The 15907-nt window shown below is 35.7% G+C and overlaps 1 protein-coding gene across 4 annotated transcripts in view; it reads left to right on the forward strand.

Annotated features, from left to right (window-relative positions):
• The window catches only part of LOC126972317 (complexin), a 207026-nt gene that overhangs the window by 63521 nt on the left and 127598 nt on the right, over positions 1-15907 (forward strand). Inside the window, exon 2 of one of the 4 annotated variants that reach the window (XM_050818987.1) lies at positions 224-304. The exons of the other annotated variants lie outside the window; for them this stretch is intronic. The gene's annotated coding sequence lies outside the window, so the exon portion shown is untranslated. The remainder of the gene's footprint in view (positions 1-223; positions 305-15907) is intronic. 4 annotated transcript variants of the gene reach the window in all.

Genomic DNA, 15907 nt, shown 5'->3' on the forward strand with positions numbered 1-15907 from the left:
TTAGTTTTCAACCTCAATTTTTTTCGATCTTTTCGCAGCTGTCTCAGTCTATCTAGAATCTGGAATGATAACGCATAAATGAGTTAAACAATTAATGTTTCAAAGTCTCCCACTAAATAATATATTATTAAAGAATATATTCTGTTTTTTGAATGTTTAATATAATTAAATATTTACAACAGTCGTATGTAAATGTGAAGTTACCTTGTAATATTTGTTTCAGGTAAGCTCTAATACAGCTGTGTCGCCGATATCTTCCAACTAAATTGAAGTAGAACTCGTGTTCCCGGGATATTACGTTCAGGTGGGGGAAAGAGCTGATGTAAGATAGTTCTTATCGTAAATATTGCAGTTTTCGTAACTATTTTATATCGCGTCTAGCACATCATTTGAAGTAAGAGAGTTGCATTAAATATATTGTTTGTTTTTTTAAAACGTTATCATAAGTGATCACTTCAAATGTTTGATAAGTTCTGTCAGTTATTATTTAAATGTCACTAGTGTTTATGACGTCTTCATAAAGTAGATTTACAAAGTTGTAACAAAATTGGGAATTTGAACGATATTACTACATAAACAATAATTGACATATTACAAATGTGGAAGAATAATATCTTACAGAAGTAGATTATGTTTGAAAGTCTTTAAAGTTCACCAATATAAATTTTAGGGTATTTCTAGTAGTGTTAATAATTTTGAACATATCATTCCCATAACCAATAATTAGAACCCATTCACTGGACTTCGCTTCTTGAAAATTATTTTTTTTAAGTATTTAAAAAGTTTACATTTTTATAATATGTATATAGTGCTATAGTAAGGAAAAACAAAAGCAATGAGAAAACTGTATTAAGTTTATTTTTTATGAGAAAAAGCAACCAGACGAGCAAGATGTACACTTGATGGTAATTGATACGCCCTGCCACTTACAGTGTAGCGCTGCTCACGAGTTTGGATTGAAACCAAAATTTGTGAGTGACATCACAATCGGGCTCGTCTCTTTGATACATAAGGGGTTATGTTTTATTAGGCCAGTCATTTCACTCTCGATGCCTTTCAAATTGACATACAATAATTTAGGCATATAACTATTTCACATCAGAAAAAGATACAAAGAACCTTCTCAATATATCATAATATAGCTTGAAGTATCCCACGTAGAATTGGAAGACTAATGTCATAATATTTTCTTATTTTGGTAGGTACTTAAATCCTAAAATAGAACATAAATATGCTGTAATACTAAATAGCATATTATTTTCTAGCTTACTATTATTGTGATTTTTTTTATAATAATATCATATTACATTCAAAACCAGTCTCATATAAAAAATATTATTTGCTAGTTAGGTCGCTTTATCACTGACATTTATCGCAACGCGATGAGGAACCTTGGAAATTAAATATTAAATAAATCTCAGAGCAGATAGAGTCAGTGAGTTGAAACTCAGAGCGACCGCGTCGTGAAATATTTGTTCCCATTCAACATTGCTGATAGCTCTGACTTTTTCTCGATAAGAATTTCAACAAACTTATGAGAGCCTGGTACAAATCAGCTGTCAGGTTTCTTGTTAAAAGCGATGCGAGATATGAAAACGTCACGGGGAGTTTTAGAGGGCACATTACGTTTCTTATCCTGTCGTTGCGGGGAGCATCCCTAACGAATTAGCGTTATTACCGTTACAGATTCATGCTCCCAGATGCTGGCTCCTTGTGTTGTGTCCCGTACGGCATTTGCTTAGACCTCGTGAGAAGAACATATTATAAGAAACTCAACGGCCTCTATTTTAAATCTAATTGAATATTTTACAATGGCTGAAACATACATCACAAATTATTAAGGTGCTGCATCCAATATATGAGTCGTGTTTAAATAATATAAATTATTTCATGAAAGTAATAAAAAATTAAATGTATAAATTATCGTATATTGGATGCATCAACCTTTAGAGCTTTAATTTATTGTTTGTGTAAGGATGCTTCGTGAACATGATGGTCGTGATTACTGTCACAATTAGTAATTGCATCCAACAAATACAGTGCAAGTCGACCTGGCACCACAAGCAGTACCCGTTCACGAGTTGACGCATGGACCAGCCGTCGTTCCCTTCGCACATATTTGAGGGAAGGAGACGACCAGGCACACGAAGCGGCCACAAGCAATGCCAATCAGGAAGCATGACGAACAATGTCATAGCATACCTACGTATGATAACTAAAAAATATAAAATTAATGCTCACAAAGCGAGCCCACAAATGATTCTATATAATGCAATAACAGTGGATTCTATATAAACCAAAAGAATATATACTATTCATGTTACATTCATAAGATTATACAATTTTAATATTAAGAAGAATTATTATCAGGTAGACCAGGAGCATCTATTTTCCATACTTTTTTATAGTATACAATACTATATAATTTTATAATTATCCGGCTTTTTGAATAAGGCAATTCTTTATAACTTTTTTTTTAATTAGAAGGCGTTAGACATGACGTGATATTATTTGGAATTTTATTAAAGACTGAGACAAACAAATAAATTTTGAATTTTACTGAGTCCCGTTTTTGGAATCGCGATATTATTCCTCTTTCATGTATTGATGGTATGTATATCTTTATTTTAAAAAGCGATTCACTCGATTGTATGAAACGTGCTGTCATTGATATATTGACAGATGGCGGCTATAATCTTGTAAAAAACGGAGATAGCCGAAATGCACTACGTTTAAGGCAACTATTCGCTTTCAAACTTAGACGGATTATACTTCGTCGCCCAATTGTAATTAATATTTCAAACTAAACTAAATTTCAATTTTCACTTAGGCAGTCCCACCTCTTATTAAGTAGTATTTACATCCTCTTTGGTTATATGAATGAGCTTTAGTTGCATAACCGACCGTTACAGCCCAGTCTTATTTAATATGTAGCCATAAAATAAAGTGCTCTGCTAACATTAAGAAATTATTAATACAAAAATTATTACATAGATATTATTGCTGGTGAACTAATTTTGAACACAACCTATTCAACATACCTATTCACCAAACAATGCCATGGAATAACCACAAACCTACAAATATATAAATGTTTCATATTACTACAATAAATTATTTGTTCGAAGAATGGTGTAGCTAAGCATTGTGCGAACACAATATAAAGATTTATATTACTTCAGCTCTGTAAATATTCGCACATTTTCAACAAAAGTATTTGAATAAAGAGAACATTTTGATGAAACGTCGCTTTATCTGCAATGTGTCATGTGATGTCATGCGATATACATTAATAATTATTATTTATAATTTAGTTTTATCAGATTACCACTACATGCACCAACGTTGTATATACATGAGTCACACTAAAAGTTTTGCACTTCTAGCTAATTGGAACGTAGCAAACCTTCTTAGTAATAAATAAACAATTGGTGGGAAATCATTTATCAATTGTTTTTTATCACACATCAAAGTTCTACGTAAATGGAATTAGGTCGAAAAGATTTTAGAGCGATGATTTTTATGATTTTAAAAGTTCTCTCTCTCTCTGCAAGACTGTGCCGCTCGTCTTCAAAATGCTTTTGGAGACGAGAAGCACCTTGCTTGAGCAGCGTGAGGCGATGGTTTGCTGAATTTGAGAGAGGTCGGGTTTCTTTACATGACGAATTTCGTGAAGGGCGGCCTTCAACTACCGTCATCGAAAATAATGTGGCTACTGTTAAGCGGCTAATTGCAGAAAACCGGCGGATTACCTATGAGACAATTCGAGGACTATTGGGGATTGGTGTGAGCCAAATTCAGAAAATTTTACACGAAGAATTGAAAGTTCAGATATTTTGTTGTCGTTGGATCCCTCATGAACTGACAGTGGAGCAGAAGCGGGCTCGCGTGGAATGGTGCTCACAGATGCTAAAATGAGAACAGGCGAACAAAAGTGAGGCAGGCAAGAAGCGTTGTTAAAACTAGTTGGTTAGAACTAGAGCAATTTATTATTGTAATTGTCTACCGCCCAACTGCATCATATGAACAATTCCAACATAGAATGGAAGAGGTACTATCAAAATTTAGCAAAATCGGCAAGTCAGTCATAGTGTGTGGAGATTTTAATATAAAGTTATTTGAACCTTTTGTCAATTGTACTAACATTAAAAATTTATTTAAACTTTTTAATTTGTTCAATGTATTTGGGAACCTACTAGAATCACTTCTACAACAGCAACCTGTTAAGATAATATTTTTACAAATGTTACTATTACTAGTAAACTTATAATTAATAATCTTCAGTCCGACCATAGTGGGCAACTTATAAAAGTTAATACAAGATTGGACAATGTCAGGCCAAAAAAGGTGACGACTATACCAGTTACTGGTAGCCGTCTTGAGAGGCTTAGAAATAATTTTGTAAATACCACACCATTTTTACCTTGTTGTGAAATTGCAAATTTTCACTATAACTTAGCCTTCAATTCCTTCTTTCTTCTTTCATTCGATTTTTACTCCAGTAACGGTAACAGTAAACAACAGTCATTGTTTTAATGATTGGGCAATAATGGGTATCCACAAAAGTTGTAAACGTTTATATGAACTTCTTTATGAGGAACATTACAATAATAAGGAAGAATTTAAAATACGTGTAAAAATACTCCAAGCTCTTTAAAGTAGTTTGTCATGAAGCGAAGACACGTTTCATTGCAGATTGCCGTAACACCTCTATGTGTTTAAATATTAATGAACGCGTTATAAATTCAGAAATAGAAATTGTAAATGAATTTGATAAATACTTCTCCAAAATCCCGATTATCACGACCAAACCCCTTAACTCTTCACCAAAAGCAGCACATAATATGCTTAAATTACACGTACCAGAATCTTCCATTGATTTGAAATTTAAGAATGTTAAAGGTAGCGATATAATAAAAATCTTCAAATTAATTAACCTAAAAAATACAAAGGACCTGTGGGGCCATTCGTATTTATTGTAAAATACATACTTGACATTATAGCACCTGAATTAGCAATAATATTTAACGAATGCATAGATGAGGGTGTGTCTCTCCTCCATCCTGACCTCATGAAATACAGCAAGGTTATACCTTTGTTTAAATCGGGCACTTCTTTTGACCCTGCTAGTTTCAGGCCTATTTCAGTGCTGCTTGTTTTTAGTAAAATCTTTGAAAACATATTGCTTCAGGAGCTATAAATGCATATTTGTAAATTATAGAACAAAAATCAATTTATTTTCACAAGGGGCTTATCAAAAATTAATGGTAAGAGTCACAGGATGCATTGCGCATTTATTGTGAATGGTCCAAAGCATTTGACTGCGTCCAGTATGAAACTTTACTCCGAAAACTAAAGCATTATGGAGTAAAAGTAGAGCCCTAAATCTGTTAAAATCATATTTAAGCGAAGGAGTTCAGATAGTCGATGTAAATGGCAAACGGTCTTCGGGTAAACCTGTGGGAATAAGTGTTCGGCAGGGTTCTATTCTCGGTTCTTTCTTGTTTCTTATATATATTAACGATCTACCGTTTGTGGTAGATGATAGGTATGAGATTGTATTGTTTGCTGATGATACTTCACTTATTTTAAAGTGAAGCCACGTGCAGATATTGATGACGAGGTAAACAATGCACTCTCAAAGATAGTGCGTTGGTTTGAGACGAATAATCTGCACTTAAACAGTAAAAAAACAAAGTTAACGGTTCATTACACCAAATACAGTAGAGGTACAAACCAACTTACTTAAAAATAACCAGACATTGGAACTTGTGGTCACTACGGTATTCTTGGGTATCACGTTAGATAAAAAGCTTCAGCAGATAGACTCAGCGCTGCGGCATATGCCTTTAGAAAGATTAGATAGTACACGAATGTTGCAACCGCTACATAAGTGTACTTCAATTATTCTCACAGCGTCATGACGTACGGTATTTAACCGTGGAATCATGCTGCTGACTCTGCAAAAGAGAGCTGTTCGTGCTATATATCAGCTTGGTAAAAGACAGTCTCTCAAAGAAAAATTTAAATAAATATATATTATGACTGTTCATTGTCAGTACATTTATGAAAATTAAATATACGTTCACAAAAATCGTTACCTTTTTGCTCTTAATAGTGATTTTCATAATTATAACACTAGAAAAAAAGGATTGCTTGTAACTAATTGTAGCAGGCTTGATTTAAGGGTAAATGTATACACTTTTATAATAAAGTCCCAGCCACTGTTCAGGCATTCTCTATAAATAAATTTAAATGTTTTATTAAAACATGGCTCTGTCGTAAATCTTACTACTCCACAGCTGAATATCTAAATGATCGGACGGCCTGGGACTAAATTATGATTATTCTATAGCGATAGAAATGACTGTACAACATTGCATATTTTTATTGTAAAGAGCGCAAAAAAAAAATACTGGGAGAGTTTCTTGCGCTGCTTCTTCTCTCTCAGAGCGCCTTTTATTTTCCGAAGTGGTAGAAGTATCTAGTATATTAGAAATGACATCAGGAAGAATTCGAAAGGAATCAATTTTGAAAAAATAAATGCCATTTATGCCTTTTAAAAAAATTATCGCATTTTTTTCTCAGCTGCGGGTCCCATCTTTATAATTCTACTTGAAGATCTTTTGATCTTCAAGTAGTGTGAGTGATAATGCCGAGTTGTATTCTATATATTCCATTTGTTTACCCAGGGTGTTAATAAAAGTTCATGAAAGACGACCAAAAAGCCGCGTTCTTCGTTGTTTCTTCACACACGGCCAACAAAACTAAGTCATTTTAGCTTCCGAAAAAGAACAACTCGGGATGGGTGCATCCCCACCCTGTGATTTCTGTATTTTCCCCAAAATCGAAGATTTGATGAGAGGTTTCACTTTTACCGATTCCGAAGAGGCAGTGATAGCGTTCAATCAGCACGTAGAAAATGTGCCATCAGATCTGTGGTCCCCCCGTTTTAAAAAATTGTTCGATCACATGAAAAAATGATTTAAATGTAAAGGAGAGTATTGTGTAATGAAATATACATAATATTTTGGTTGTAACATGTTGTTTTTTTAAGTTACGCAAAACTTTTAGTGTGACCTACGTAATATTATGTCCATTTAGCGGATAGCGGTGAGCTCTGTGAGGAATTGGGTGGATATTACTGGGAGGGTAAACCTGCAAATGAACGAGCCGCAAATGGTGTTGGATTTGCGATCCGAAACAACATCGCTAGATCGCTAGTGGAGCCTCCAAAAGGGATCAATGACAGGCTCATGACACTACGACTCCACATGGCTCCCAGGAAATACCTACATCTTGTAAGCGTATATGCGCCTACTATGACAACACCTGATGAGGACAAACTTCAATTTTATGAGAATCTGCGTGATGTTTTGCTGGGGATTCCAGATTGTGACAAGTTGATTCTGCTGGGTGACTTTAATGCGCGTGTTGGCACAGAATATATCGCCTGGAAGAACGTACTGGGGAGACATGGAGTAGGTAAGTGCAACACCAACGGTGTTGCTCTCCTGACGTTATGCTCCGAATTCAACCTCAGCATAACAAACACATTCTTCAGGCTACCCGATAAATACAAGACATCTTGGATGCACCCACGCTCTGGGCACTGGCATCTTCTTGATTACATCATTGTACGCCGGCGAGACCTGAGAGATGTACTTATTACAAGAGCAATGCGTGGTGCCCAAGGCTGGACTGACCATCGTCTTATTAGATCCAGGATGAAGCTTTACTACAAGTCTCCGCGTAGAGCAGAACACAGGATTCCAGCTCGACTTGCTTGTGCGCGTTTGGTGCGTGATGAGGGACTGTGTCGTGAGCTAGATGCGGAATTTGAGGCAGCAATGCCCAGCACTGATGATATTACCTCAGTGGATGCCAGGTGGCGTACATATTCCACGGCTCTCTATGGTGTTTCTCAGCGAGTTATTGGCACACCACATAAAAAACATCAAGACTGGTTCGATGATTCTGATGTGGAAATACGGCAGCTTGTTGAAAACTATCGTCTCGCTCTAAGAGGAGTCATCAGTGCAGGGCAGCGCAAGTCTCTTCAGCAGGATCTTAAAGCAAAGATCCGAGAACAAGAGGATAGTTGGTGGCGCCGTAAAGCCGAAGAACTACAATGGTTAGTTGACACTAGCCAAACAGCAAAATTTTTCGAAGAGCTAAAATCCGTTTACGGACCCCGCGCTAAAAGGACTGCCCCTGTTTACTCGCGAGATAAAGCTAAGAAGTTGAGTTGAGATCCAAATGAGGTTCTTCTTCGTTGGGCTGAACATTTTAATGAAGTGCTCAATCCCGGTAGTCAAGGAGCAGATCTGTCTTACATTAATTCACTTGAGAGCTTGCCATCTGCTTCGGGCTTGGATGACCCGCCTTCGTACGCCGAGTTCGTTACTGCGATCAACCGTTTAAAAAATGGTAAATCACCTGGTTCGGACAGTCTGTCTTCTGAAATTTTCAAATATGGTGGACCGAGTATCAGGTCCAGACTTTTTGAACTTATCAAACTAATTTGGGATGTTGAGATGGTTCCACAGGACTGGAAGGATGCTTCTATTAGCAAGCTATATAAAGGCAAAGGGGACCTCTCCGATTGTGGCTCGTTTAGAGGCATTGCATTGCTTTCCACAGCTGGCAAAATTCTGGCGTACATCATCAATAGTCGCCTTAGTAATTTAGCTGAATGCTTCCTTCCGGAGACCCAGTGCGGGTTTAGACCTAAAAGAGGTACGGTTGATGCCATCTTTGTAGTCAAGCAACTTCAAGAAAAAAGTTTTGAACAACACCGCGACCTCTATTTATGTTTTGTGGACCTGGAAAAGGCCTTTGACCGTGTTTCTAGGACCCCCCTCTGGATTGTTCTAGAAAAATGTGGCTGTCCTGCAAAGTTCGTCAATTTAGTGCGCCAGTTCCACGAAGGCATGACAGCCCGTGTTCGTCACGAAAACAACTTTACAGACCAGTTCCCGGTCACTAGCGGTGTCAGCAAGGCTGTGTAATAGCTCCGACCCTTTTCGCTATCTGCTTCGCTGCAGTAATGAATGACGCTCTTAAAAGCTGTAATGACAAGATTACCATAAATGTCCGCATGGACAAAAGCGTTTTCGACCTCGCACGTCTCAGAGCAAAACGCAAAATAGACTCTGTTTCAGTAATAGATATTCTGTATGCCGACGATGTCTGCCTTATGGCTGACAGTTTGAACGACCTACAGAGTTTTTTGGACAAATTAGATGAGTCCTATCGTAAATTCGGCTTAGTAATCAGTGCTTCTAAGACCCAGATTCTAAAACATCCTGCGAAATGTAAATCTGCGGACGATGGTGTTGTTTACCTACGAGGAACACCACTGCCAGAAGTAGGTACCTTCCGGTACCTTGGAACTATTTTGCGCAGTGATAATCGTCTAGAGTCTGAGATCTCTGCGCGAGTCGCCAAAGCAGCTGCAGCTTTCGGTGGTCTTAACCGACGCGTTTGGAAATCACATGACCTGAAACTCCACACAAAACTCGCTGTCTACAGGACCATAATCTTACCATTGTTGCTCTATGCCTCGGAGACCTGGTGTCTTTACAAGGGAGATATCAGACGCCTTGATACCTTCCACATGAAGTAAGTGTCTTCGGGCGATTCTTCGGGTGAGATGGCAGGATCGTGTGCCAAACTCGGAGGTTCTACGTCGAGCTAAGCTCGCTGGAATGGAGTGTATGCTAATGAAAGGCCAACTACGCTGGTGTGGACACCTTGTACGCATTAGTCTTCCAGATTACCAAAAAAGGTATTCTACTCTAAGCTTAGCTCAGGTAAACGAAAGCCTGGAGGACAGTTTCTTCGTTACAGGGATATCTTAAAACGCCACTTGACTGCTATTGGCATGTCTAGTGAGTCATGGGAGGAGCTTGCAACGCAGAGGTCGGAGTGGCGAACTGCTGTCAACACGGGTATAGAGAACTTTGAGCGTTCCCGTCTTGAAGACCTTGACGCCAAATGCCTGATCCGAAAAACTCGACCCAAGCCCTCCTACAAAACCGACCTTCAAAACAAAATTTGGTTTTGCGAGTCATGCTCGCGCTCATGCAAGAGCCCAAACGAAGACGAGCTAAGGGTGTCGCTGTCGACGGATACGTCTGGGAGTACATCATCATCATCATTATGCAAAAATATACATGATATGATGTCCTGATAAAAAAGTGTGCAGTATACGAACCAATTGAAAAACATTGAACTGTCAAAAAAAAATAGATAAACAATTATTAATACACTGACTACTGGTAATTGTAAACTGATAAAACCTTCAGTGTTATCTATATTTATACTTACAATAAAGCTGTAGGTAGAGATCAAATTTCTGTACAAAGAAAAAAATGATCAAAACCGAGTCAGGGGTATGTAAGAAAGGAAATAGAACAAGTCCCGATTTTTTTTGATTTATTGTTTCTCTGTCTGTTTGTCTGTTTGTACGGGCTAGCTCTGAAGCTATTGGACCGATTTAATTGAAATTTTGCATGATGATACCTTACATCCACGGTCAACATCTTAGATACTTTTCATCCCGGAAAATTAAAGAGTTCCCGTGGGGAAGTCAAAAACCTATATTTACTTATAAAGCGTAGTGCACAACACAAAATTTGGCATGTTGATACCTTATATTGCCGGTCAATATCTTAGATACTTTTCATCCCGGAAAATTAAAGTGTTCCCGTGAGAAAGTTAAAAACCTATAGTTACTTATATAGCGTAGTACACAACAACTTATGCACATAATTGAATAAATTTTGGCATATTGATACCTTATATTGCCGGTCAAGACTTTAAATGCATTTCATCCCAGAAAGTTAAAGTGTTCCCGTGGGATAGTTAAAAAACTAAATTACTTATATTGCTTAGTGCACAATAACTTATGCACATAATTAAAAAAAAATGCATGCTGATACCTTATATTGCCAATTCTTGGATACCTTTCATCCTGTAAAATTAACGATTTCCCGCGGGAACTTTAAAAATGTATAGTTTCATATTTAGCTTAGTATACATCAACTTAAGCACCTAATTTTGTAAAATTTGACAAGTTGATACCTTAAATTGCCCGTTAACATCTTAGATAATTTTCATTCTGAAAAATTAAAGTGTTTCCGTGGGAATTTAAAAAACCTATAGTTACTTATATAGCGTAGTACACAACAACTTATGCACATAATTGAATAAATTTTGGCATGTTGATATTATTATTATTACCGGTCAATATCTTAGATACTTATCATCCCGAAAAATTAAAGAGTTCCGTGGGACAGTTAAAAACCTATACTTACTTATATAGCGTAGTACACAACAACTTATGTACATAATTTAATAAAATTTGGCATGTTGATACATTATATTGCCGTCAACACTTTAAATACTTTTCATCGCAGAAAGTTAATGAGTTCCCGTGGGATAGTTATTAAACCTAAAGTAACTTATATTTCTTACTGCTCAATAACATATGCACATAATTTAAAAAAAATGCATTTTAATACCTTATATTGCTAATCAACATCTTGGATACTTTTCATCCTGTAAAATTAACGATTTCCCGCTTAGCGACCGTTTTATAGTTTCATATATAGCTTAGTTAGTACATATCAACATAAGCACCTAATTTAGTAAAATTTTATAAGTTGATACCTTAAATTGCCGGTAAAACAATGTGTACTATAAAATTTACAAATCCCATTACGACATAAGGGACAGGTTCCCGCGGGAAAGTTAAACTCTACAAAAACATAGCCCAGCATAGCGACATTCATATCAAATCAATTGTGTGTGACGGACGTCATATCCACCTGAGGCAAAGCGTGAGAACGACAAGTCATTTAGGTCAGACATAATAAATAGGTACATCGATACATACTAAACTTAATCCTACAACCCTGTGAAAATCTCAGCCCTATCTTCTGGCTGTCCAAAGAAGTATCTACTAATATTATAAATACGAAAGTTTGTAAGAATGTATGTATGTATGGACGTCTGGATGAATGTTTGTTGCTCTTTCACGCGAAATTAACTTAATGGATTTTATGGAACTTTACAATAATATAGCTTATATATCAGAATAACACTTACATAACAGATATTTATAGTAGATATTAGTCTTATGTAAATTCTGAAGTTTTCCGAATGACAAGATGCCTTGCAAATAAACGCGGGAAACGTTATAAGTCCAAACAAACCATTCGTAAGCAAAATGTCTATTTGTAAACATTTTACATCTTCTTGGTTTATGCTTAGTTATAACTTTATGCCAGTTGTATTTGTAAGGCCGTTAACATAAATCATAATATGGCAAAACAACGTTTGCCGGGTCAGCTAGTTATGAAATATAAAAGAAATAAAATAATGAGCCTATTATTTCACACCTAATAATTAACTAATGCATTTTACATTTTGTTCAGATGTTTTATGTAGTTATATTATAGTGTACAAATATTAAAATATATATAAATGTGGAAATGAAAAGCTTTATTGTACTGTATTCTGAGTGTGCTATATCATTTTCTGTTATATGATGACTAAAGTTGACAGGTGTAAAAATTCTGGCAAAAGGTTATAAGCAAAGTAAGTTTAACCTGATCATTACATTTGGCGAACCTCCGCTCGAGCATGTTGCACCGTACCGACAGGGCTCGCCTTTCTCGCTCCATGTCCTGGTCGTCCTTCAAATCATCGGTGAGTATGTGCCCCAGGTATTTAAAGTCTTCAGGTACCCTCTCCGGGCCTCTTTTCCATTTTAATATCACCATTTCTGTCTTCTTCGCGTTGTATTTAAGATCATGTGATTCAGCATATTTAATACATACACCAAGAAGTTTTCGGAGACCCGAGAGAGATGGACTGAGAGGGATCATATCGTTAGCATAATTCAGGTTATTATATATATATATATGACATCCGACTCCGGTTCTAGTCAGTTCAGAGATCAGGTCAGCCTCGTGTATTATGAGCAACTTAGCTCACTTGTGTCATAATATACTAATATCTGGACGTCCGAACCTTTCTCGGATTTTTAAGAATGTACAAAACTTGAACAAAATAAAACTATTACGACATCTGGATTGGAACTGGGGTCTTCTGCTTTCCGGATCACCCAATGTTCCATCTGAGCTATAATAGTCTTGTATATAGTGGTGAAATTTACCTTTGTATTCTAATGTTATTGTAGCTTCTCATTAAAACACGGATAAAACAGCATTTTTTTAAATTGAAACCTAGCTAGATCGATTTATCGCCCCCGAAATCCCTTGCATACAAAATTTTATGAAAATCGTTGGAGCCGTTTCCGAGATTCAGATTATAAATATTACTCGTTTAAAGATATATGATTGTTCACTTATATATGACATAACGTCATGAAAAATAAATATTTATTTGTGTGTGGCTTATCAATTTTAAATTTAAAAAATCAGTCTTAGTTTTGCCATGTTATTAAATTTAACACGAAATAACGCTTAGAACGAGAATTAATTTGGGACAATAAGATAGGCGATAGTTTGGATATGCTAGTACATATTATCATAAGCTTCAGATTATGATAATAGTGTACCTGTACTAGAAGAGCTTACATTTACGACTACAACCTCGATGTGCAGTTAGTTGTGTCTGATTTGCATATGAACAGCGCTACAACTGAACTTTATGTAATTTATGATTGCCTGGTAACTTATGATGCTTTTGTATTCCGTTTTTATTGTTTGGCCCTACAAAAAAACTGTTTACAAACTTGGCAAGTAGTAGGAATAAAATTATCTTGAAATGAAAAAAATACATGATATATTTTTTTATCCAACTCACATTAAATTTGAGAATCATTTAAGATCGCTAATGCTTTTGGAAACGGATATAAAACGGAGATAAATGCAGGCATACTTACCAATTAAACATCAGCCATCTTAATTTGTCCAGCAACTCCATGAAAAATCATTTTCCTTTAAGGAAAGGCTGGCGGAGCCAAATTCATTTATGTTTATTTAACAAAGAAGTTAAACCAAATCAAAAGCAAATAAAACTGTTTGTCATTTTTTTTTCTATAAACAAGAACAAAGCCAAGTTCTTTTTTTATTATCTGTGTTCGTTTTTATGACAGACGTGAAAGACTTTTGTAGGAAAATACAACGCTTGGAATGTTTAATAATAGTTAAGGTGTATGACACGTAAATGTGCCTTTAATTATAGTGTTGTCGAATATTTGTAATGTCCATTTGAATTTTTTTGCCAGTGTGGGCTCAATCTGCGGCGTCATCATAAAAGGCATTTTTACATTAGAATTCCTATAGAAATAAAAAGTCGTGATTATTATAATTCCTATTTTAGTAGCATGCTACAATATGATTTAATTGAGAGGCAATGCTCTTAAGATGCCAGAGAACTGCTGTTGACTATATATAGCTAAAGCGTTATTTTACAATCGATAGGAAAGAAGAAATAATATAAACAATTTATGATATAAAGATTAACTTGTGAATGACGATCGAAAATGTTTCAAAGCTCTTTGTGCGATTACCGTATTACGAAACTAGTAAGATATTCGAGATCGTGTATACAGTCGAGGACCCGGAACTAAAACCACTTAACTGTAGTTTCCCGTGTAAACAGTCGCAGTGGGCGATAAGTTACTTACTATAAGGTGTCCTATAGTATTACTTATCGTGAAATTCTCTTTTCCTTGCCTCTTTGTAAACATAATGACACAAACGCTTTTTATTATAGCAGCTTAACATTATAAATGATGCATAATTTACCATTTATTTTCACAATGAGCAAAACGTTACTTTTAACAAAACTATACATTACATAATTTTACACATTATTTGGGTTGCATCTGACATACCAGCTCGGGTACAGAGTAGAAGATACCTTATCTGATGCCAATTTATGCGGGTTACGTCGGTTGATCCGTCTTAGCCACTAAAACTCGTAGTCCTTCCAAAAGGTGGACATCGCTGTTATAATAACTCTGATTTAGTTTTTGTTTAGTTCATGGGCGGTGATCATCATTAGTTGTTTGTGGTTCTTGGTTGTCTAGTTATAGATTCTTCATTATACTAAAATACATTTTTTAATTCGTAAGTATTTATATCGGTCAAGTATATGGACGGTGAAGACTTACAAGCCTACGGGTCACCTAACTGGAAGTGAGCACCGCCCTCTGGCCTACTTTCCAACACTAGACAACTAACAAGAGCATTGACTACTTTAAGATTAAATCCAAGTCATATCGAACCACCTTATCGGGTAGAAAACTGTCAAATATTTTAATAAAATATCTTTTAAGGGATTAAGTCGTGTGTAATTAATATTAATAATAACTGAATTATAACATGGTTGAGAATGTTAATCTGTATAGACAACGTAACGTCGGCTCAAATAAATAGTTTATTTTTTCACGAAACATCCAATTTAATAATTTAATCATACTTACAGCGTTACAGCGAAATGCAGATGAAATAAATATGTATACTAATCTATGTACTGAAAATCTTAATAAGTTACTTGACTCTTGTCACTATAATGCAAGCAATTTATAAAGCTCTAAGGGTGTTTTAGATTTTATTAATAATTTTTACAATGACGTAATTGATATTTTAAAATATGCAGCTATTATTAGTAAATATTCGGGATCTGGTTTGCACAAACCCCGCCATAAAAAACAAGTAGATGGCTGGAATCATCACGTAAAAGATAGTTATCAAACTGCAAGATTGTTTTTTAAGTTTTGAGTAGACTGTGGTAGGCCTAGTAGTGGAGAAATATATAATGATATGGCGAAGACCCGCGCTATATTTAAAAAGAAATTAAAGTGGTGCCTGAATAATGAGAAATCTATAAAAATGGACATTTTAGCGCATAGAGCTGACAAAAA

Source organism: Leptidea sinapis, chromosome 26 (genome assembly GCF_905404315.1).
Source record: "Leptidea sinapis chromosome 26, ilLepSina1.1, whole genome shotgun sequence".
Taxonomy (NCBI): domain Eukaryota; kingdom Metazoa; phylum Arthropoda; class Insecta; order Lepidoptera; family Pieridae; genus Leptidea; species Leptidea sinapis.